The sequence below is a fragment of the Ictidomys tridecemlineatus genome, chromosome Y (assembly GCF_052094955.1).
Source record: "Ictidomys tridecemlineatus isolate mIctTri1 chromosome Y, mIctTri1.hap1, whole genome shotgun sequence".
NCBI classification, from domain to species: domain Eukaryota; kingdom Metazoa; phylum Chordata; class Mammalia; order Rodentia; family Sciuridae; genus Ictidomys; species Ictidomys tridecemlineatus.
Genome location: NC_135494.1, coordinates 24,821,003 through 24,845,556, shown reverse-complemented (window position 1 = coordinate 24,845,556; position 24,554 = coordinate 24,821,003). Strand labels below are relative to the sequence as shown.

The 24,554-nt window shown below is 45.3% G+C and overlaps 1 protein-coding gene across 1 annotated transcript in view; it reads right to left on the bottom strand.

The window, feature by feature from the left end:
* Window positions 1-24,554, bottom strand: part of LOC144371896 (mitotic checkpoint serine/threonine-protein kinase BUB1-like) — a 551,680-nt gene that overhangs the window by 357,396 nt on the left and 169,730 nt on the right. The window lies entirely within an intron of this gene.

Sequence of the window (24,554 nt, the reverse complement as noted above, 5' to 3'; positions counted from 1 at the left end):
TTTGGAAAAATGTAGAGTAGGCTTCAATTGAAAAGTCAAATTAAAGTAACTTTAAGGAGCTGGGTACAGTGGTGCACACTGGAGTTCTAGTTCTTTGAGAGGCTAAGGCAGAGAGAGGATGGCTTAAACCCATAAGTTTGAGACCTGTCTGACCCTACCTCGAAAGAAAAGTAAGGTATCTTTATTCACATACTAGCAAAAGTAAAACAATTTTACAGATATTATTAATAAATAAGCAGGCTTATATATTATTCCAATTCAATCTTCCTAAAAGAGCAAAACAAAACACCTGGAAAGATATAAAATGAGCCTTAAAGCTCTTAATATTCCAGGCTCTAATATCACCAAAAAAGATAAATCAATTTATCATGTCATTAGAATAATTATGGATGTGGGAAAAATAAAAAGAGAGCCAGCACACCCTCCCCAAAAGATAAAAAAAGGAATCACTAGATCTTATTGTCAGAAGGGAACCTCTCAGGTTTGACCACTGAATGGTACAGGAAAGTACTACTGACAGATGATCTTGTAGGCAGCATTTACTCAACTCTATAGAGATAGAGGTTCAGTGAGTCAATAAAGCATTGCTGGACAAGTAACTATTTAAAAAATGTAATTCTATAGGGGCTGGGATTGTGGCTCAATGGAAGAGCACTTGTCAAGTGTGTGGGAGGCCCTGGGTTCAATTCTCAGCACCACATATGAATAAATAAATAAAGGTTCAACAACAACTAATAAAAAATTCTTAAAAATACGTCTATAATCTCCTAATTGCTTAAAAACTATCACAAACATCTGTTTAATAAACAGTTCTAGAATTTTATCAAAAATTAAAGGCAACTTCAGTGTCTGCACTTATTAAAATTTACCCTTTAATCATTTTACTTTTTTCTGAAATGTCTACCTATCTCCATGATTTCTCTACTACTGGTGTGGCTCTGGGAATATAAAAAAAGTCTTTCAGAAACTTAAGATAATTCTTTCGAACCGAGAGACTTGAAATAACTTAAAGCTAAATGCTCTCTTATTAACTATTTTCTTATCTTTGTTTTAACTTTTCTTATTTAAAGAGCAACCTCTTGATACAAATGTTAAATGATTTTAATCATTACAGTACAAGGTATTCTCTGTCGTCTATTATTTCTATTATCCTATGCTGTGGATCTATGATGTTTCTCTTATTATTAGTTTTTCCTTCTCCTAAACAGCAGTCATTCTAAAAATCCTATTTGTACTGTAAGAATATACTAACAGGGGGCTGGGTTGTGGCTCAATGGTAGAGTGCTCGCCTAGCATGAGTTAGGCGCTGTGTTAAATCCTCAGCACCACATAAAAATAAATAAATAAAATAAAGGTGGTGTGTCCAACTACAACTACAAATATATCTAAAAATATATACTAACAGGTTCATGACCCTCTCTTCTACTTGACTTTATTATGAGTTCCTCCTCCTATTTACATTCATCAAAAACACAACAGAGCAAGCCCCAGTAGGAGTAGCTAATGGAGTAGTGAAAGGAAAGGTGAGCAAGTAACATGGTGGGGGAGAGGGAATGTCAGCTTCACTATTAATTTCTACCTGCTACCACCCCCATCAAATTCTTTGATATGACTACTTAATGTCTTTCCTCAATTACCAGAAGTGCTGAGTAAATACAGAAACAGTCCTAGTCTAACTCTGAACTCCCTCTCCCACCAGAGTGCTTGTACTTTACCTATAAAATGTTTGGAGCATTTTTAGACTTTTCATTCCTTTGCGTGGTACATTATTAGAATCTTACATCATATTCTTACTGCTTTTCTCATGATTCCTGAAATCTAAGGCACACATAGTATATAGAGAATTCTCTTCCCTGATACTTTTAATAAAAATCATGATGACATTGCCCCTTATTTCCAAAGATTCTTTCTAGAATTTAGATATCACTAGCTTATTTTTTCTATTGGTTCTAATTAAGTTAAAATAAGAACAACTAATATCTTTCTAGATCCTTTTCCCACCTAAAAATACAAAATTAAATTTATCAGACACTCTGCTTTAGAAAACAAACTTCAAGAAGGTCTGACCTATGAAGTCTTCTATCATACATAGTTTGCTTCTTTAGAAATACTGAAGCCTGAAATAAGGAAGTTCACTTATGGCCAACTTTTAAAAAAAAAAATACCCTGTTTATAAAATTAGTGTATTTTCATACAGATGGCTAACTGTAACTGATAGGTTATTTCCTGTCCCAACCTGTGGCAGACACAGCTAACTGTCCACCAAAAATCCATCCTCTCCCTTCTTGGGTGTGAAGTTGTTTTGGGGAGCTAGATTGTCCTGCCAGGGACTAGCTCTCCTTATGAACAGATAGCCATATTAATTGCTCACATACTGTAATTATAAGAGGTACTGAGTGCTTAAGAAGCAAAATTCTAGACATATATTTACAGAATAAGAAACTTAAGAAATAAACATAACCCACTTATTGTAAATGGATAATTGTCCTTAGGAATAATTTAAGTTCTACTTCTCTTAACATTTACAAGTCACTGCCAAATCAAACCACAGTTTCTATATCAGACTCCAGTAGATTGCTCATTTGAATTTACTTGATTATTAATGCTACTAGCTTAGTACTAGGTCTGCCACTCCAAAGTTAAAAAAATATGATTAGGGGCTGGGGATGTGGCTCAAGCGGTAGCGCGCTCGCCTGGCATGCGTGCGGCCCAGGTTCGATCCTCAGCACCACATACCAACAAAGATGTTGTGTCCGCCGAGAACTAAAAAATAAATATTAAAAATTCTCTCTCTCTCTCTCTCTCTCTCTCTCTCTCTCTCTCTCTCTCCTCTCACACTCTCTCTTTAAAAAAAAAAAAAAAGAAAAAAAAATATGATTATTGCCTGAGTTTAGTGAGGAGTTATTTGTTGATATGCTGATGGTAGGAAGACACTACTAGCTGACTGTTACACTTTCCTGCATTCAAAAATACTTCAAAAGTGTCACCATCAGGGAGATCCAAGATGGTGGACTTAGAGAGAGGCTACATTCCTTGTCACTCCATGACTCTGGATTCAACCAGAGGAAATACTGTTCCTCTGAAAGGCAGCCTTACTGCCCACTGATCCCTGGCTACCCCTCATTTGCCCTCCGTGATCACCTGCCATCTACCAGCAAATCCCTCACCTTTTGAGCACAGATCATTAGATGACTTTTACCTATCATCAGCCATTTGCCTATCTGCCCACCTCTTGCCTGCACATTGCCCACAGCCCAATGTCCACCTGCAGATCTCCTGCCTGCAGACTGCCCACAGACTGCAAGTGGATCACCCGCTGCCCACTACCCAGAAGTCCACTGACAAAGTACCCACAGGTTTGATTAAACGTGGCCACCACCATTTTGGGACACCATCTAGGGCCTCCAAGTTTGCCACTGCGGCGGGGCTTCAGTTTGGAGACACCAGCCAAGGCCTGGAGATATATTGTCGGGGAACTGCAAATCTGGTTGCATCTGAGGTCTTTCTGCTGGGTGTGCTAGTGGCCGCCTTCTGGCTGCCTATTTGTAGTGTTGTTCCTTTGTGTGAGCACATTCCTGGTGTTCTCCTTGCAAGTTGAAACAGAGGAATTGAGATTGAGGGTCTGTAGCAAGGCAGAGCCTGGGGAAATCTGAAGCCCAAGTCCATCAGATTGTAGCTGGGCTTATGTGGGTCAGTCTGGGTCTAGCAAACCCATGGAACACCAGAGACTTGGGGCAGTTTGCTGCGGGGAACTCAGCTGGAGAAAACTGGGCTGTCTACAGCTTAGTGAGTCCTGAAGTGCACAGGTACAAAGGAGGCCAGCTACAATGGTGGGGAAGACTGGAAAAGGGCATGAGGGCATCTTGCTATCGGATCACCACCCAACAGGTCCCAGAAAACTGGACCGGACCTACCATCAAACTTCAGACAACTCCACCTATCATCAAAGAAGGGAAGCTGAGAAATTTTTTGAAAGCCAATGGAAGCTATCATTCAATTTTCCATTGAGACTTTTCCTTTTATTTTTTCTTTTGCCCCCTCTCTCACATCTCTATCATCTTAGAATTTAAATATTTTTCATGCATCAATTTATTGAGAAATGGAATGGCTGAATAGTATAATACAGATTTTCTGTGTATTCTTATATATTTACTTTTTGATTATTTATATTATTCTTTAAAATCTGTATATATTTTTTTCTCTCACCTACCTGTCTCCCTGGATTCTCTTACTTCTCTCATACGAACAGCCAACCTCTATTAATTCCCCCCTTGTCCTTACTATAAATTTTTACCTTTATCTTCTCTCTTTTTCCCTCATAAATATCACATCTCACACTACTTCTGTTCCTTCACTGTCCATCATTAGAAACTGTAAACCCTTTCAGTAGACTTACTCTTTATATTGTAGGCAATAATTTAACATATTATTTCTGTTTATTGTGACAAAACTGTAGAAGCCTTAATAGGAACTATTTTGTTTAAAAGTGTATATTGTTTGCACTGGGTGCTGTTACTATTAGTCTCTCCCTTAAAGGTAAGGTATTAGAAGCCTTCAGGGACACTATAAGATTACAGGGTAGAAACTACTTCCTCAGATCCATACCACTAGATCAGAAGACACAACAACAACATGAAAAAAACAAGGGAACAAAGCACCTCAAACAAACCAAGATGTTCCAACAATAGAATCCATAGATAACACAGTAGAAGGAATTTAAAATGTACATAGTTAAGCTAATATGAATTAAAGGTAGTACAAGGAGTAAAATCAAAGAGAAAATACAGGAAGTGAAAGATCATTTCAATAGAGTTAGATTGTGGAAAAATACAACAACCAAAATCCCTGAAATTAAGGAAACGATGAACAAAATTAAAATTTAAATGGAAGTATCATCAACCACAGACTAGACCACTTAGAAGACAGAACTTCAAGAATGAAGACAAAATATATACTCTGGAAATTAAGTCAACCGCACAAAGAAGATGGTAAGAAACCATGAACAGAACTTCCAAGAAAAATGGGATAACATAAAAGACCACATTTAAGATTTATTGGAATAGATGAAGGCACAGAGATACAAACCAAAGGAATGAACAATCTTTTCAAAATCTCTGGGACACTATGAAGGCAGTGCTAAAGGGAGAGTTCATTGCATTAAGCTCACTCATTAAAAGAATAAAAAGTCAACAAATCAATGACCTAACATTACATCTCAAAGCCCCAGAAAAAGAACAAAATCAACACCAAAAGTAGTCAAAGACAGGAAATAATAATTAAAATCAGAGCTGAAATTAATGAAATTAAAACAAATGAAACAAATGAAAAAATTGACAAAACAAAATTTTGGTTCTTTGAAAAAATAAATAAAATTGATAAACCCTCAGTCACGATAACGAAGAAAAGGGGAGAGAGAGCTCAAATCACTAAAATTCGTGAAGAAAAAGAAAATATCATGAAAAACACTACTGAAATACATATAATAAGAACCTATTTTGGGACTGGGGTTGTGGCTCAGCGGTAGAGCACTCACCTAGCACATGAGGCCCTGGGTCCGATTCTCAGCACCACATAAAAATAAGTAAATAAAGGTATTGTGTCCAACTACAACTAAAAAATAATTTTTTAAAAAAAACCTATTTTGAAAATTTATACTCCAATAAAATAGAATATCTTGAAGACATCAACATTTTTCTACAGACATATGAACTACCCAAATTGAATCAGGAAGACAAAGAAAATTTAAACAGATCAATTTCAAGCAATAAAATAGAAGCCTACCAACCAAGATAGGAATAGGACCAGACAGATTCTCAGTCAAGAGCCTGCCTTTCTCCTTCCTCTGACAGATGCTGTGGCCTGAAAGATGGGGGGGATTACATCTGCAAAGTGCCACGTGGCTGTCTTCATGAAGAGTCAGGACCAGAGAGGACGTGATCCGCTGGCCTTGAGAAGTTGAGGAAGGGCTCAGAGGGGATGTGAGGTGGGGCCTGGGTGGGAACAATCAAAGGTGGGGCTGCAGATGTGGGATTTGGCCGCCCCCAAGGAGCTGAGGCCACACAGTTGGCTCTACGGGCCAGCCTTGTGACTGGAGCATGATGTGAGCTCTGAGGCGCAGGCCAGCGTTCTGCCAGGTTTCCACCTTAACACACTGAGGAGACTGAAGTGCTTTCTCACACAGCCTGTATTGCCAGAGGTCCGTGAGGCGAGGCCGCATCCTCTGAGTGGGGTCTCACAGGCGCCCATAAATGCACGGGCTGAGCCTTGCTCCTTCCTGGAGGCCTGGGACTGCCCCTGCAGGTGGAGGTAACAGCTTTCCAACCTGCCCAGGGTCCTTGATGGGCTTGGAAAGGTTCACCTCCCCTTCCATCCTCTGCTGACATTAAGAGCCCTTGGGATTCCATGGGGCCAACCCAGGTCATCTAGGGTGACCTCCCTATTTTTAAAGTCACTTGATTAGGAACCTGAATTACATCTGTAAACTTCTCATTTGTCTGAAAAGAAATAGATTATACACTTCCAGGGATAAGGGATAGAATCCTTGGGGCTGTAATTCTGCCCATCTTTCTCTCTCTGACCTTGACCTTGCCAGCCATCAGGACCTAACAGATTCCTGCTGAACCATCCAGAAGGACAGTAGGTGCCTACAGGTGACAGAGCCAGTCACAGCCTCTCCAGGCCTCGCCCTTCTGGAGGTGACCAGGGATTTGGTTGGTACTGGTGTCCAGCAACACTTGCCCTTGCTGGCCCTTGGTGGCATGGAAGGATTTATCTTTATTTTAAATTCATAGCCAACATTAAAAAAAAAAAACTCAGGAACAGGATCATGAAAATTCAGATTTCCACTGGTCTTGGTGGCACATGCCTATAATCGCAGCAGCTCCAAAGGTTGAGGTAGGAGAATTGCAATTTCAAAGCAACTCAGTGAGACCCTGTCTCTAAATAAAATACAAAACAGGGCTGGGGATGTGGCTCAGTTGAGTGCCCCTGAGGTCAATCCCTAGTACACAAAATAAATAAATAAATAAATTCACATTTCCATTTTCTCTTGAAAATTTAGCATTTCTGGCAACCCAGAGTTCCAGGTCAGGCTGGTACTGGGAAGCCCCAGGAGAAGAAAGGAGGACCCACATATCTTTCTCTGGGGGCATCCTCGACAGGAGCCCGAGTTAAAGTCCACACCCCATCTCTGGGGGACTCCACCAGGGCAAGAGGGAGCCAATATTTACCAGCGCCCAGCAGCAGCAGCCCCTGGACATATATTAAATCATTTAATTCTCCAAAAAAGCTCTGGAGGAAGGTTCCCTTCCTATTCTGCTGATCCCAAAGCAGGGCACACACAGTGTCGCGCTGGGGCGCACAGTCTGCGCGCTGGGCCAAGGGCTGCTGACCAGGCCACCCGCGCGGTCCCGCAGCCCCGCACGCGGTCCACCCCGCTCCGCCCCGGCCAGCGTATCCTGGAAGGGGCCTCCGGAGCTGTCTCCTCTGGCCAGAGCAGGTCCTTCGCCCCGGGCTGATCCACTGTGTCACCTGGACAGCCCAGCACAACCGGGGCCTGCTGGGGGCAGAGTCTGCTGGCGCGGCCCAGATGCTGGAGCATCCCTTTCTGGTGCGCTGCAGCCGTGATGCCCCGGACCGGCCCAACCACCGGGGTGAGTCGCTTACCTCTGGAGCCCTGCGATGAGCCTCTCGCCCAAAAGGTAAGGGACGCTGTCCCTGGTGCCCGAGGGCGCCCGGATCGCAGCGCGTCTGGTCGCCCTCCCCTTGCCAGATGCCTCCCCAGAGAAAAGCCCCCGGGAGAAAACGAACCGGCTAAAAGCAAGCACCTGCTGCTGCGAACGAAGGCCCCTGTGGGGACATGGGGCAGGGAGAACCTCTGCTTGGGGCGCTTTCTCTGTCCTCTGCACCCTGAGAGCCCCGGCTGCTCTGGAGAGCTGTGAAGCCAAGAAGCGCACAGTGGGCTGGAGGGCAGCCCTGCGAGTTGGGGGTCACTTGAAGTTGTCAAGCCTGTGCCACAGGAGAGGCCTCCCATCTCTGGGGACTGAGCTGGATTGCATGGAGACCTGATTCCAGGTCTTGCTGGCCTGGCTCCAGAGCCTCACACTGGGCTCTGTACCAAAAGGAAAACAACCAAGGGTCCCACCGCAGGATGGGGTTTTGCAGCCCTGGCTTTTCCTGAGCCTGTGGGACCCAGCTCCACAGTGGGCTCTGTGTGTTTGCTGTGACAGACAGGCTCCTCTGGATGACTTGGAGCTTCCAAGCTGCTGCTCTTAGGCTGCGTCTTTTGGAGGGATAAGAAACAGAGGGTGGAGAGAGAGGCAAGAACCCCTGTTCTGATGGAGCAGTTTCCAGATCACGGGCTGGTCTCCTCCTTGAGCCTCTGTAAGGTGGGATTGGTAAATCTCAGTCACCTTGGGGGATGACCACACAGGTTGGGTCAAGCCCAGTGTCTGGCACACAGTGATGCTGGTCATTTCCTTCAGGCCATGCAAGTGTGTAGGAGGTCAGAGTGTTTTAGTCCTGCTTCCCATCTTTTCTGGGCTGGCCCTGCCATTCAACTCTGGGCTGAATGGCATCCCCTGCTTCCTTGCTTCCCAGTGGGCTAGTAGACTGCTGGAGAGAGTCCACAGGGCCCTTATGTGTGGGGTGGAACATTGGGCTTCCCATCTGGCCTGCTGTTCTCCCACAGAAGTCAGGCCCCTTCCAACAGGTGGATTCTACTAAGTCCTCTCTGTGAGTGAGTGGGTGAATGAATGAGTGATCAGGCAAAGGACAGAAGGAGGAGATGGTTTCTTGGTTCCCAGTCTTGCCCTTGGTCCCAGCATCTACAAAATGACAGGCTTCATTGTGATCATGAGAGCCTTCAGTGGAGAGAAAATCATTTTAGCCAGAGATGCTCGATGCCCTCCCTCTGTGTGTTTCATATTTCTTTGTCTAAATAAGAGATGCATGCAGATGACTAATACTTTGAGAGATCACGAAATACAGCTGGGCATGGTGGCACTGGCCTGAAATCGCAGTGGCTGGGGAGGCTGAGGCAGGAGGATCTCAAGTTCAAAGCCAGCCTCAGCAACTTAGCAAATAGAAGAAGAACAGAGAATAAGTCAGAGTCCTGGCTGACTCCAGTATGAGCCGTTTTGTTTAATGCTTGTCTACAGAAGCCAGAGATTTTGTGACTCCAGGTCTTTCAGAGACCTCCTCCAGGCAGCAGGCACTAAGGGTAATGCACCTGGTACCAACAGACAGTCCTCAGCAGAGCCCCATATTTTCTGAGGTGGCAGAACATCTAGATCTGGGGAGGTGGGTGGCCAGTTGACTGGGTTAATCTTTTGTAAGTTAGCTTTGGGTCACAGAACAGGAAACTGCATAGTCCTTGAAAAATGCATCAGAATCCCTCACTTTCAGAGTTGAAATAGAAATATCCTAATGCTAAGGATTCCCAACCTCACTGTTGTTCAGACTCATTGGGTAGTTTTTAGAAAGGTACTTTGTTCAGCTTTGCCCCTGAGATTCTGATTTTACTGGTCAGGATGTGGCTCATGCCACCAGTAACTTTAAGGCTGCTAGGGGATTCTGAGGTGCAGCCAGGGCTGAGAGCCTGTGCCCCATGCTGGTTCTTGTCAACTGTCCTCTGTGGTCACCTCTTGATATTTTGTGTGCTTCTATTTGAATGTTCTCACTCTTCAACTTTTTCATGCAGGTCTGTGATTACTCTGTCTTCAAGCTCTTGGGTCCCTGGTGTTACCTTATAGCCATTTGCAGAGAAGTTCTTGTCAGGGGAAGATGGCAGTTACCAGAAGCCTGCAGAGGGCTGGCCAGGGCTCCCTGGTCTCACCAGAGAGCAGTGTGGGTTTAATCTGCAGTGCCCTCAAGAGTAACATAAAACCAGCCAGCTAGGTGGGAATGATTCAGTGACAGAGGGGACAGGGCTTGTGATGATCAGGAGGGCATGTCCCTTGCCCTAAGAAAAGCACAGTCACCCACCTCCAGCTGTGTCATGGGGTTGATCATAGATTGCAAAAATGCTCACCAAGTCTTCTGATCCTTGAATACAGGCCCCTTTGCAAGGTGACTTTGCCATTCCTTTCCATACAGTTAGGGTCCATTTCTGCAGCCCTTGAACCTGCAGTGGGCCATGGGACTTGCTTTGGCCAATGGGACATTAGCAGATGTCCATAAGCAGAGGTGTGCGAAGCCCATGAGTGTTGGTGCTTGCTCTCTGGATGCTCTGGATGCACATGGCCAAGAGATGTGAGCAAGATCCTCCTAGAACACCCAGTGCTCATTACCTTCAGGATCAGCTAAGTGGACTCCAAAAGGACTGCCCAGCTGACCCGAAGAACACGGGAAAATATTAAGTTCAGGTGATGAAGTACTGGGGCAAACAGCAATAACTAACCATAACACAGCCCCACCTTGCCAGATGTTATTCATCTTTTAAAGAGAAATCATAATTTCAAATTTTTGTGTAAGTTCCAGGTTTGAAAAAAATTGAATTAGTAGCCAACATCCTAAACACATTCTACAGGCCAAACAAAACATACCTTTAGACTGCACTTGGCCTGTGGGTTGTTGGTTTGCAAGTGGCTATGCTGAGGGACACGAGGTGTTTGTTGTAATGCCCTTTTGCAGTCACTCACTCACTCACCCTTCTTGCTAGAGTGGCCGGTGCCCTCCACCTGTGGCTGCTGTCTGTACCGGATGCGCACTGTACGGGCATTGCCCCAGCTTCTCTGGGTGGTCTTTCCATGTGGACATGTGGGATAGCTCGTCCTCCTGGAGAGACTGCAGTGTGAGATGGAGTCCAAGGAAGGACAGTTCGAGGGTAGCGCCTGAGCATGAGATCAGGCGTGGAGGGGGAGCCCGTGGAGGGCAGTGGACAAGGAATCCCATCTGTTTTTTCCAGAGAATGTTGTTCCTGGAGGAAAAGCCAGGGAGATAAAGTTGGAGAGAGGGGATTGTGGGGCCCCTAAAGGCCAAGCCAAGGATTTCCCACTTGGTTATCTGGGCAAAGGAGAGTAGCTCTAAGGGAAGAGAAGTCACTGGCAGCTTTCGCACAGGGGGCCCTGGGAAACAGGGGCCTGCTCTGTTTATCCACGTGCAGGATGAGTTTATGGCAGGAGTGGAGTCAGGCAAGACGGGGGCAAGACTGTTTGTAGTGACAGACGGAGTATTGGCATTGAGAGGAAAAACCCGAGTGGAAGAATGTAAGTTAAGACGTGTGGGGACTTCTCTTGACCTTGAGATAAAGCTAGATTTGCTGATTTTCTTATCTATATCATCAAGACATGTTAGTGTGTTTTCAAAGCACTTCCATCAGCAGCTTCAGATTCCCGGCTCCTGTCGCCTGCCTGCCTGACAGAATCTGGGGCTCGCGGTGGTCACTCCTAGGGCAGGGGAGACGGAAGAGGGTGTCTGCTGGGCGTTTGGAAGGAACATCCTTGCTCTCCCCTGAGAACCTCTGGAATCATCTGTGCCTCCTTTCTGTGCTCTCCCCTCCCTTCTAAGGCTTACAAAGTTGGGACAGGAGGGGATGGAGGAAACACAACTGTTTAAAATCCAGTTTTCAATCTCGAGGAGAAGAGGAAACGTCACAGCTATGAGAAGAGGAGACAAGGGAGGTGCATCCCTCACGGTGCAGTGAGAACCGACCTCAGGAGGGAAGCTGCAGGGATAGGCCAGTGTAGACCCTGCTTCCCACTGTCACTGGACCGTCAAGTCACATTTGAACTTTAAAAAGCTGATCCCAGGTCCCGCCTCCTGTGGGGTCTGACATGCTGGTGTGGGGTGTTCTTGGCACCAGGGTCTTTGAGAGCTCCCCAGGGAGTGGACCCCTGCCGTGGAGACTGAGAACCCATGTGTCCACCAGGGCCCTCTGTGGGCTGGTGCAGCCTGTATAAGGTGCCTCCAGGGGAGCATCTGTATTTGGTGGTTGCCATTTTCATGGTAGATACTGACAGTGGTTCCCAAAGGCTATTATTTGGATCAAGAATGTTCCCCAAAGTCCCATATATTAAAGGCTCCATCCTCAGCCTGTGACTCTCTTGGGAGGTAGTGGAATGTTTAAGAGGTGGGGTCCAGTGGGGGATCTTGGGTCATTAAGGGTGTGCCTCTGAAGGGCATGTTGGGACACTGGTCCCTTCCTGGCTTTCTCTTTCTACTTCCCAGCTGCCGTGAGGTGAGTGGGTATCTCTACCATGCATTGCCTGCCATACTGTGCTGCCTCACTACAGGTCTAAAGCAACAGGGTCAATCAAATGTGAACTGGATATGGAAACTGTGAGCCAAATAAACTTTTTTCTCTTTATAAATGAGCAACCTCAGGTCTTACAGTGGCATAAAGCAAACTAATACACCATATGAACTTAAAAAGTATAAAGTGTTAGAATGGGGTGTCTAAGATAGGTCACATTCTTGAGTTGGATGAAAAGAATTGGTTTTCTGGGAAGACACAAATGGCTTTAGTACAAGTAAGTGTGCTTACTACAGTTCATCTGCTGAGAACAACATTTCCCAAGTGAAATGGGCAGGAGAAAGAAGTTGCATAGTAACAGGAAGGAGGGAAGTAGGCCCAGAAGGCAGAGTAGAGGAGATTGCAAGTGGAGACAGATGTCAGAAATGTGCCTCCTCTTAAGGCAGGGAAAGCCTCGAGAGCACTTCTGTGGACTGTCTGGAGCAGGCTTGGTGTTACAGAGCCTGAGCAGATCTTGACAACCAGGGGTGTCCGCATGGCCAGGGGCACTGGAGGGAAACCTGTGCTGGTCTCATTAAGGTCTGTGTCTGGGTGATGTCTCTGAGAGATAACCCCCTGGCCTGGCTCTCAGGGTTGGTGGGAGTGGTTTTCCCCATCCTCCCTCTGGAGGGCCTGTGAATAGTCTACCTCAAGCTTTTGAGTGTCAAAGGGCTCCTGTCTCAGGGTCCAGTCATAAGGAGGCTTCATTTTTTAAATTTCTTTTCCTGGGTGTCAATCAAATCCAGGCTTTGTACATGCTGAGCACACAGGCTACACCAAACCCTGTGTCATCTTCTCAAACCAGGAACAGCAGAACTTTAAAAAGATATTGCTGTAAATTCTTTTTTAAAAAGTCAGAATTCTTTGCTGCCCCAGTATGATCTTTCTGAGCTTTAATAGGACTTTATTTTTTTTAAACATATATTTATTTTTTTCTTTTTCTTTTTTAGGCATAAAAGACAGTAGAATCTATTTTAACATTTATATAAGGTAAAGAATTTTCTTAAAGTTGATGTGCATGCACTGAAAAAGCTAGAAACAAATCAACTCTTATTGATACAAGATGTTTTTACCTAAAACAGAATTCTAAGAGTATACTGGGAAACTCTATATTGCTCAATATTAAAGATGCTTGATGGAAAAATAATTGATATTAATAGTTTTTCTATTAATATTTTATTAGATATGTTAAAGAAAATGTATAATGTGTCAAAAACATATATAGTGCATCTGAGGTTTTGGTAATGTGCCATGGTGAAGTGTCCTCCTGCCCTGGAATATGTGAGACTCCCAAAGCGATCCATTCTTACAGCAGTGAATCCATCTCTAAGGATATCGTTCTGCATCAACTTTTAATTCAAGCATTTCTTTTCTGTTTGGATAATTTTTAACAGCTTTATAGAACTATGATTGACCATCTGCATACAGCTGGGAATCTTTTGACCCTTTGAATACGTGATGCATTTTTAAAATTAACTTGCCTGACCAGTAAGAGACACCCATTCAAAACAGGCAGGAAGATGGCTTCTGTTTACAGTGGATAGCTAAGGCAGTCAATTAGCTTATCAGACTATTTTTCTTTCTGAAGTCTATGGAAAGGGCTAAATAGCTGGTCAGTGTGTGTATGTTCTTATCTCATTGATGCAGAATCAGAATGTGAATCATCACACAGGGAGGCAGCAGTCCTGGTCCTAAGGAAAGGCAAACAAAGTCTCTAGAAGCCCCTTTGGCTGGTCAGTGTTAGACACTGTTTAAAATCACATCACCCTTAATGACAAGCAGGAGAACGTGCACGCAAGTGTGTATGTGTTTGGGCGCATGCGCATGCTTACCTGCACATGTCTTCTTTGCATACCATTTGGAAGCCTGTGGGATGTCTATGTCTTCTTTCATCAAGACGTAATGCACTTTTTTAATCCTACAAAACCACTCATAGGGTCCCAAGGTATTTATGTGTGCACGTGTGATATTCTTGTGTGTGTGTGTGTGTGTGTGTGTGTGTGTGTGTGTGTGTGTGTGTATAATATACAAAAGAATGTTGAGCTGAGCACATTGGCACATGCCTGTAATCCCAGCACTTGGAGGCTGTGGTAGGAGGATTGCAAGTTCAAAGCCAGCCTCAGCAACTTAGCAAGCCCCTGTCTCAAGGCTGGGGGTGGGGAAGGGGGGATGTTGCTGAGTGGTTAAGCTCCCTGAGTTCTGTCGTACCCACCCTCATAAGAATATGTAATGCAACTATGTTTGAATAGAAAAAAAATGAATATTATCAGAATGATAAGTTGCTTGTTAAGAAGAATACAGCTCTGTGTCCTGACAGGGGGATAAAGTCCAGAATATATTGGCTGAAAAGTGCCCACCATGAGTTACATGAAAGCCTTGTGACTGGTTTTCAGTTCCATGTATGTATAGAGATCTACCTTAAGTAGATTTGGAAGACATGGATAATTCACTTGTCAGATTTCGCCTCAAAAATCCCTTCAATCACCCACCAAGTGGCTTAAATATAATTTGGGGTTTCTATACTTGGGTTTGTGTGCATATACTCATATGTATATTTGGACAGATGCAACCTTTATTTATGTGTAAATATGCCACTTAAGCCATGTACATATTCTGTTTAGTGCTTTCTTATTTTCCTTCCTCAAATGAGAACCTGTATTTGAGTTCTAGAAAATGCAGTGTGCACGTGGCCAGCTCTGCTGCAGGATCCTTGGTCCCAGGGGACCCACCAGGAAAGGCACCTATGGCTCTGCTGATGGTGGCAACCTCTAGGGAGCCAGGCTGCAGGTGGAGGGGCAGGGCTCCCCTCCGTGCCTGATGCATTACCACAAGGAAAGCAGTTTAGTTCCTGTGCTGACGTTTTCTCCCTTCCAGAACCTTCTCTTGGAGCTGCCTATGTTTCTGATGCCCAGTACAACAGAAACGTTCCATTCCAAACTTCCCCTCAGGCTATCAGGTAATTTAATCATCTAGCTGTCCCACTTGTCCACCTTAAGTTCTAGAGGTTGAGACAAACCTGGAGGCATTCTTTCTACAGAAACTTTTCAGAGGGGTCTAGGTATGGCACATAATTTGGGTAAAACCCAAGAGTGTTTTGTTCTGCGGTGCTGGGAGCTGACTCAGAGACGGGCCTGTGCTAGGCAAGTGCTCCACCATGGAGCTGCAGCCCAGCCCCTGAGCCTGGTGGTTTGGGTTAAGTTCTAAGAACACAGTGTTCCTCGTGCAGGGAGCATCTGGTCAGTTAAGAGCAGATCGGGGGTAATGGACACCACCAGGGCCAGGAGATGGAGTGCCCAAGCTGGACGCACATGGCCACCTTTCTTCCTAGCCAGCGTTACCTGGAGTGCAAAAGAGGGCTTCTCTTTTCCCTTCTTTTACCTCCTAATGCTACCCACACATTCACTCCTTTCCTGAAAATCCAGCCTTTTCTATCTCCCCCTAAAGTTTCAACTAAGACCAAGCCCTTGGCTAGAGTAAGGAAAAACCCTCTCTTACATCAGCACTTGGTGTCAGGGTCTCCAAAAGCAACAAACATCTCATATGCCCAGACTGCCAAGCAAGAGTGGGGGACTGTCCCACCCTGCAGAGATCTGGCGTGTGGCAGCCACATCTGTCCTGAGTATACCGCGTTGAGACAGGCTGTGCACATTTTCACATTGGACTCAGCCACGCCCACATGGCATTAGGTCACTGTAACTGAGGGTTCACCTTGTCAGTCTCTGGTTCAGAGTGTTCTCTTATTACTGTCACAACAACTCCGTGAAGAAGGTGCTAAAGCTGGCTCGAGACTGTCCACCAAGTGTGCTTTGAGATATGATCATCATCTTGATGTTTCTGTTAGTGTTTTATAGTTTGAGCTCAAGTAATATCACCCCTGCTCCTGAGAACCTAAAGGGCATGTGACCCATCATGAGTCTTATTTATTTATTTGTGTATTTACCCATTTATTTGGCAGTGCTGGGGATGGAACCCAGGACCTGGTGCGTGCTGGGTACTGCTCTACCACTGAGCTGCCGTCCCAGCCCCGGCCCCTGTTCATCTTAGCACAGAAGTTTGAGTGTTATATAACTCCTGCTCAGTGGTTAGAACCACCTTTACTGTTTTTCCTCTCCAGACTTTACCATTTTTTAATCATTGGGCCATGCAGATGGCCATGTACTTCTTCATCTGTGTCAACCTCTCTCTTGCCCTGTTTGAGGAACCGGTGCTGTTTCTGCTACCATTCTTGGTAAGCATTAGATAAAAGATGTTCAACCAGACCTTGTCACCAGTGAGTGGGGCCCCTTGCTTCTCCCTTGTTTTCCTCAAATATCAGCAAATAGGAATTTGACTTTATTTTTTTCTTGCTGGGGCTTCAGAGAATTCTGCTTGTTGGCTAATGTGCCAATCATAAGGGATTTTGAGGGCAATGGAACTTCAGAATAAGCTGCTGAATTTGTAAAATGAATCAATTTTTAAGACCCATCAATATGATGTCTCAGGGTAAGCTACAACAAATATATGTTTATTCAGTGCAACGTGTTTGTTTCCTTCAAGAAAATGTTTCCTGATACATATAGGCCAGGAGCCAAAACCTGGAGACTTTCTCAGTTGAAAGAAGCCAGGAACTTTGTGTTTCATTGGAGAGTTTCCTGCCTAAATCTCAGAAGCTGGACCTCAATGACACGATCTGATAGTGGGTTTATTGCAGAATGTCCCCCATTCCTAAAATGATAGTATGGACCATATCCCGCTAGGCCAAGGGTACTTTTGGCTTCTGCCTTCAATTTGATGATATTTTCCCCTCTCTGTTCTCCCCAGCTCACTCTTGAAAGGCCTTCTGTTCTGCCAGCCATAGTGACATTTGCTGGCGGACATGGGAAGTCACAAATCTGTGGAGACCCTCTCAACCAAACCTTGTTAATGCTGCCATTTATCACAGGGGCAGGGGTGCGGGCTCTGGAGGGCTGGACGTCTTGTCATTTCTCCCATACCCTCTCCCAAGAGAGCAACCATGTCTCAAGCAGCCAGTTCCCATCTTCCATTTTCAGAATTGAAAGTCAGGCAGATGCAAACCCCAATGCTAGCATGGGCCCTGGAAAAGAAGCCACCACTCCAGGTGAAAATAGACTTGACTGAATGCTTGGGGACTGAAGCAAGGCAGTTCTCACCCACCTCTTCTCCCTCCTCATTTTCAGCAGGCCACTGCCTGCAGCTAGGAGAGGAGTGGAGCTCTGTCCCCCACCTGGCCCCGCTGTCTCAGCACTGCTTTAGGGGCAAACTTGCAACTAGGTGAGTTGAAAACGGATTATTCCAACTCAGAGTTTTTTTTCTTCTGATCTAACACAGGAGATGTCCACTTTGTGTTTCTGAGAAGTTCATGGTGTCCTAAGAACTCCATGTCACTTTTGCTATTCAAAGTGTGGTCGCTTGGTCAGAAGCACCAGCATCCCTGCTCAGAGCTTGTCAGAAACGCTGCCACTCAGAGGTGCTGGAGTTTTGCACTGACAGAAGCCACGTTTGAAACAAGCCCCAAGGCCATACCTTCACACACCCAAGTTCATGTGCTTGTACTCCACACTGGGTTCCTCACCTTGGTGCCCTTGGCCCATCAGGCCATATCCTTCACAGTCTGTAGAGGTCTTCCCCATGCAGTGTAGACATTCAGCAGCACCCATGGCCTCTACCTGAGTTTTGCACTAGCACCCCTGACTTGTGATAACATGAAAGGTCTCCAGGCATTGTCAAATGACCCAAGGGGAGGGGGAAAGTCACCTGTGTTGAGACCCATCACCTGCAGGGTCACCTGAGACCTTGTTAAAAACACACATTCTCAGACCCCACCCCAGATTGGCAAAACTAGGAACTCCAGTGGGGCCCAGGAAACTGGTTAACTCTCTGTGAGACAAAGGCACTCTGAGGTGGAAATGGACTCAAGAAATGCCCTGCAGTGAATCACTATTTGGTGACAGACAAGTCACAGGGGCCACAGCATGACCAAGAGGTTGCAGGCCGTGGGTGATAAAGAGCCCAAAGCAGTAGCCCCCTGGGAGGGTTTTGCAGCCAACACTTCCCCCTGTGCTATCTCCATGACCTTGGCCAAGTGACCTGATTTTTCAGTGCCTCAGTTGTCACCTATGGAAAATGGGGACAACCAAAGCACTGTTTCTCCTCCAACTATTGAGGGATGAGGAAGCTTTTATGATAAGGTGCTTAGAAGAGTACTTGGCTCCAAGACCTTTGGACAAGTCAACTAACTGGTCTTGTCTTCACCATCACTGGCCTGTCTTGCCCCCGATTGTTGAGTCCCCTACAAGCCAGCCAGGCATGTGCTTCATTCTCTGCCACATCCTCAGCAAGGAACCCTGGCCTGGCCTGGACCAGGCTCTCAATGAACATCGGTGGAGAAAGGCATTGCAGTGCCCATGAGGACTTAAGGACACCAGGAGAAGCCCTCTGTCTCAGGGGCTTGAACTTTGCTGTGGATCCTGTATTTTCTGCAAAGGGACCCAAGCTTCCTAGATCTGATTCAATTAGAAGGTGTCCTTGCAAATGTGGCAACTGAGCAAAAGTGAGCTTCTCCATCCATGTGGATTAGACGGGACGTCAGGTAGATCTGCAGGCATGCTGTAACCAACAGTCAATCAACACATGCTTAGAAAATCATGGAAAGACTAAAGGTGGGGGCAGGGTGCTTCACAGATGCTGTGTGTTTTCTTCCTCTACTTCTAGGTTTCTCTCTACCCACCTCCTGAAGTCAGTCATACAACTATCCCCATTTCAGATATGCAAACATTGAGGTCCCAAGAGGTTACAGAACAAGGCCAAGCTCATTGTCTAGTAAGCAGTGAAAGTGTTCTTCTCATGCTGGTCTCTGATTCCAAACCCACACCTGCCTTTCTTCCCAGGGCACTTCCTGGTCTGCACACAGGGATGACATGCCTTAAGATTGGGAGGACAATCCTAATTTCAAACCTTCTACCTCACGTTATGGTGAAGACAATCCTAACCAGCAGAGCACGTGTCTTATTTGGTTTAAAAACTCCATCTCTGGAAGTAATGAGATCTCTCTGCCACAGCCCCTCCAGACAGCCATTTGGGACCACAGGAGTGTGGAGAAAGAGTGACCACAGGAGTGTGGAAAAAGAGGACATAATTCAGGAAAGCAAAATAAAAAGAAGCAAGAGCTGAATATACTAGAACAGACAGGACCAGCAGAGAGAGCTCAGCTTAGAGAGGCCTGGAGCAGGGCTGGGGCGAGCCAGCGCATTCCAAGGGTATTGATGAAGTTCTGCCGTGTGCCTGGCACTATGCTGAGAAGTAGATGCTGCATTGAGTACAGTCTCTGACCTTGCCCTGCTAAAGATCCCAGTCTGGGGATTTAAATCTGGATGACATTGTCCAGCACTATGCCATTTCTTCACACCCCACCTGACCTAGAGCCCCCAGGACCATGGCCCATTTGCCTACAGTGAAGGCCAGCAGCAGAATCCTGCCATGGCTGGCAGGAGTGGGTGGAGAACCCCCAGCTCTCTCACCCTGTAGGAAGGGTTCTATTAATAACATGATTTACATGAACCTCCAGCACTCCTTATCAGAACTGTGCTTACTCACTTAGTGACAACAACTGGCTGGTACACCCTGTCTTCCAGTTCCTAATCACTTCCTGTTCCTACCTGGAGTTTTCTAGCATTGCCTCCCAAGAAAACTACTTTCTAACAAATCTGGATCCCAGAGTCCCCACACTTTACCTCAGGGAAGCCAGAGCATGAAAGAAGGTTCTAGAAAGATGTACAGTGATCCAAGTCTATCTGGCCATTTTATGCCTGAATTTATAGTACTCCTTGGCTGCTCTGACTGCCCTGATAGGTTTAGGAGAAAAGACAAGCCATATTTTGGGATGTAAAATGCATTCAGGCCGAGTCACTTTCACACAACCTACCAAGTAGGGGTAGAATCTCATGAAATTTTAAGTACAACAGAATGCCAAATGACTACTCATTCCAGTGAAGACATGCTGCAAATAAGACTTAGAAGATGTGCTGCAAATAAGACTTAGAAAAGTGTCCTCAGAGAAGATACTGTCATTCTGCATTTGCTTCTGAAAGTTGAAGCACACAGTTCTAATGAGTCCAGAAAGGCAAGGTTGATACCCAGTTGAGTTGGCATATGATGTGCCAGAGCTCAGGACTTCAGGGCTGCTGTCTGGTGGTTCCCGGGCTCTTCTGGTCCTCACCTTCACTCAGTGTCTTTTTGTTGGTGATGTAGTTCAGGAATGAATTACTGGCACAGAGACTTGTTCAGTATTGCTCAGCAGTAGCAAAACACTGTCACCAGTTGTAGGTAGCCAACTCCAGGTGAGAAACTTGATAGATGTTAATGCTCACGGCTTCAAACCGGCAAGCTGCCCCTCAGTGATCATGCTCTCTAAAATATACACCATGCTAAATTGTGTGGAAAAATTCTAAGTCCAGCCAAACGACACGAGCTTTCAAAAGCAGCCCAGTAACATTTAGAGGATTCACTCTCCAAAGCAAGCTTGCCAATGCCTGAGTGCCCACACACTCTATTGGCGCCAACCTCACCTCCTTTTAGAATGCACACATCCACCAAGATATCACTGCCTGTGGTGGTTGAGCGGCCTTTCAAATGGATGAGGTGGATGTGAATGTAACACGTGAATGAATTAGCATTTAAAAATCCATTCTCTAAGATATGATGACGAAGCTACTCTGTGATCTAGACCATCCCCCGCTCTCCTTCATCCTCTCTGTTTGCCTCTGCCTGGATGGACCTCCAACTCAGCCCAGAAGGATGTGTCCTTTCTAGTCAGAAGCCCTGTCATGGCTTCCATTTCCAGGCCCTGATTCCTGGTTAACTGCAGCCAGAGCTCGCTTTCAAGGTAGTCTCTTCAGATCCCTTCCCTACCCTAACCACAGTGTGGGCTCCGGCCCCACCCTGACTCTCTACACCACCATTCCACATTATTGTCTTCTCCTCCCTCATTGTGACCCAGGACTACTCATGACCATGACCAACTGTTGAACCGGGTTCCTCAGAGGGTAGAAATGACCAGAGATTGCTAACTTGAAGATTTCACAGAAAGTTAATGAGACATCCTGACTAGTCAAATGACATAAGAGGAAGTCAATAAATTCTAACCTCAAGGGCAAATCCTACAGTACACTGGCTGTCAAATTCAGCTACACACTGGAGCCACCTGGGAGCTGTGCATAGTACTGACTGCTGGACTACCCACTGGCCCTGGGCTGATGGAATGGCTCTGGGCTAAGATGGGACACTGGGGTTTGTAAATTACTAGTTGAATATAATATAAAGCAAACTTTGAGAACACTGCTTTTTCCCCACATGAAGAACTGTGTGCATACAGATGCAGAAGTACACAAATCTGCAGCATAAGGCTCCTTGAGATCCATAGATTAAAAGCACTGCAGTCACCAACACCCTGGCTAGGAACACCACCAGCCCCCTGGAAGCCTCCTATTTCCACCTTCCAGGTGATCACAACCCTGCCATCCAAGCATGGAGGAGTCCTCCCTGCTGAGAGATCTCAGTGTGGAGAATGGAGAGGCCCTCTCTCCTAGAGTCCCTGCTTTGACAACAAGTGCACTGGAGAAGTTTGAATCAAGTGGGAGGCACATGGGCAGGCTCCCTAGATGAGGCCCTATTGAAGGGAATCTACATTTCCAATGGAACAGATGCTTCAGAGAGAAACTGAGAGTGCAGGCTCTGAGAAGCAGTTCCACTTCATGCAGCTTAAACCAGAAACAAACCTCAATGTGCTTACAAGGAACAAGACCGTTCCTTCAATTGGAAGCTGCCTGCACAAAATGCTTCTGTTCTGCACTTCCAAGCTTTTCTCAGCCAGCACGTTCAGACGACGTTTACACCCAAAGTGCAAATTGTGTCTCTTGGGACATCACCAATATTCACGTGGAACATTTGACGGTTGACAAGATTAATGGCCCAGAGTTTCATTGAAATATTTTTCTCAAATTTTTTGAAAACTCACTGGAAATGATGGTACCCATGAGCAACAAACTCTGCTTTATACAAGACACAGAAACTTCTAAGTAAATCTTGTAACTGCTGGCTCTAAGAAGGATTCCAATTCCTACTAGTTCAACCAAGCCCAAATCCCAATATACTCTCTAGAAACATTTTTACATCCTGCAATTGAAGCTGTTTGTACACCCTGCTTCTCTTCTGCACTTCACACTCTTCTCATTGAGCACATTCAGAGAACAGTTCAGGCTCAATATCCAAAGTGTGCTAGCAGGAGAGCCCTTGTACCTCGGAGCACTTGCTCAGATAGGAAGTGATAGGACTGATGGGTGGGTCAATACCTCAAAGATTCTTTGGAATCCATTCCTCAAACGGATTCTGAAAACTATCTTGAAGTTGCATGACCCTGTCTCCAATGACCTCTGCTTTATTGAGTGCATAGATGGTTCCAAGTGAAATGGTGCCATCAGCTCTGACAAGAGGTTCTGCTTCCTGCATGTTCAACCAAGGAAAACCCACCACGTGTTCACTGAGAACAAATCTACTTTGTGCACAAACTTTTTCTATTTGCCCCCTACAAATGCATCTCAGGATGCACATTCAGAGCACATTTTCTGCAAAAAACATGAGAAAGTATCATTGCAAAAGTCCACTCTGGTCTAGCATCATCAACATTGATTAGGAAATGAATTGCACAAGTTTCATCTTATCCCCTTGGTCTCCTTCTTCTAAAAACTCATTGAAACTGCAGGTACCTGACAGTAACCAACTTACCATTGACCAAGAGCACAGTTGCTTCCAATGGAAACTGGGCCTGCCAGCTCTCAGAAGCCATTGGATTTAAGGCTACTTCAGCCAGGTACAAAGCTCAATGGGCACAATGAGAAAAAAGTCATTTCCTAATATGAAAGTTGCTTGCCAAAATTCTTCTGTTTTGCACTTCCAAATATTTTCAGGAAGCACACTCAGAGCACAGTTTCAGCCCATATGCAAAGAGTGCTAGCAAGAGAGCCCTTGGACCTAGGTTCAGCAACTGAAGGAGAACTGTGGGCCCACTGGGAAGAGCAATTCTCCAAAATTGATTGAAATCAATTGCTCAATTATTTGTCACAGAATTCACTTAAAATCCAAGTGCCTGCCTGCATTGAACTCGCATTGACCAATTAATTGTACAGACGCTTCAGAGGGAAACTTCCACCTCTGAGAAGCGGTGGTTCTTTATGCTAGTTTAAGTAGTGACAAACCCCAATGTGCTCACTGAGAACAAAATGAGCTCCTGAATGTTGAATCTGCTGAGAGACTGCTTTACTTTTGCACTCCCAAACTACTCTCAGCAAGCACGTTCAGAGCTGAGGTCAAGCCCAAAATACAATGTTGGCTGGCAAGAGAGTCCTTGCGCCCAGGATCACCAATTTTGAGAAGCCAATGAGGACTGCAGAAAGGATCAATTCCATAAAATTCCATGGAAATCCACTCATCAGACCTTTCTGAGAACACTTAAAAAGAAGGTTTCTGCATGCAAGGAACTCTTGGTGATAGATGGCAATGTTTGCCAAATGCAAACATGCCTACCAGCTCTGAGAAGCCATTCTCATTCACACTGCTTCAACCAGGGAAAAATCTCCATGTGCTCACTGAGAACAAGTTAGCTTGTGCTACTTGAAGCTGCTTCTGCAAACAGCTTCACTTCTGCACTTCTAAACTGTTCTCATCAAGCACATTCAGAGCACAGTTCAGGCATGAAACACAAAGTGTGACAGAAAGAGATCACCAACTTGCAGGAGGAAAGAAGACCAGCTGAGAAGGTCCGTTCTCCAAAGTCTCACTGACATCCATTTGTCACACTTGTTTACCACATACAGTTGAAGTGCAGGTGCCCACATGAGTGAACTGTTTTGGATCAATGGCACAAAAGCTTCAATGTGAAAGCATGCCTGTCACCTGTAAGAAGCAGTTTTGCTTTCTTCTAGCTCACACAGAAAAAACACCATGTGCTCACTTACAACAAAGTTAGTCCTGCAAGTTGAAACTGCTTGCAGCAAATGGCTTCCATTCCCCACTTGCAGCCATCAGTGGTTGACAGATGGCACAGAGGCTTCAATGTGAAACCGTGAATGCCAATCATTACAAGTGCTTCAGACACTCTAGTTCAACCAGGGACAGCCTAAAGTGCTCAACGAGAACACACTTTGTTCCTGCAAGTGGAAGCAGCTTGCACGAACTGCTTCAGTTAGAAAATTCCAAGTTCTTCTCAGCAACCACATTCATAGCACAGTTCTGGCCCAATAGAAAATGGGTCCTACCAAGAGGATCCCGT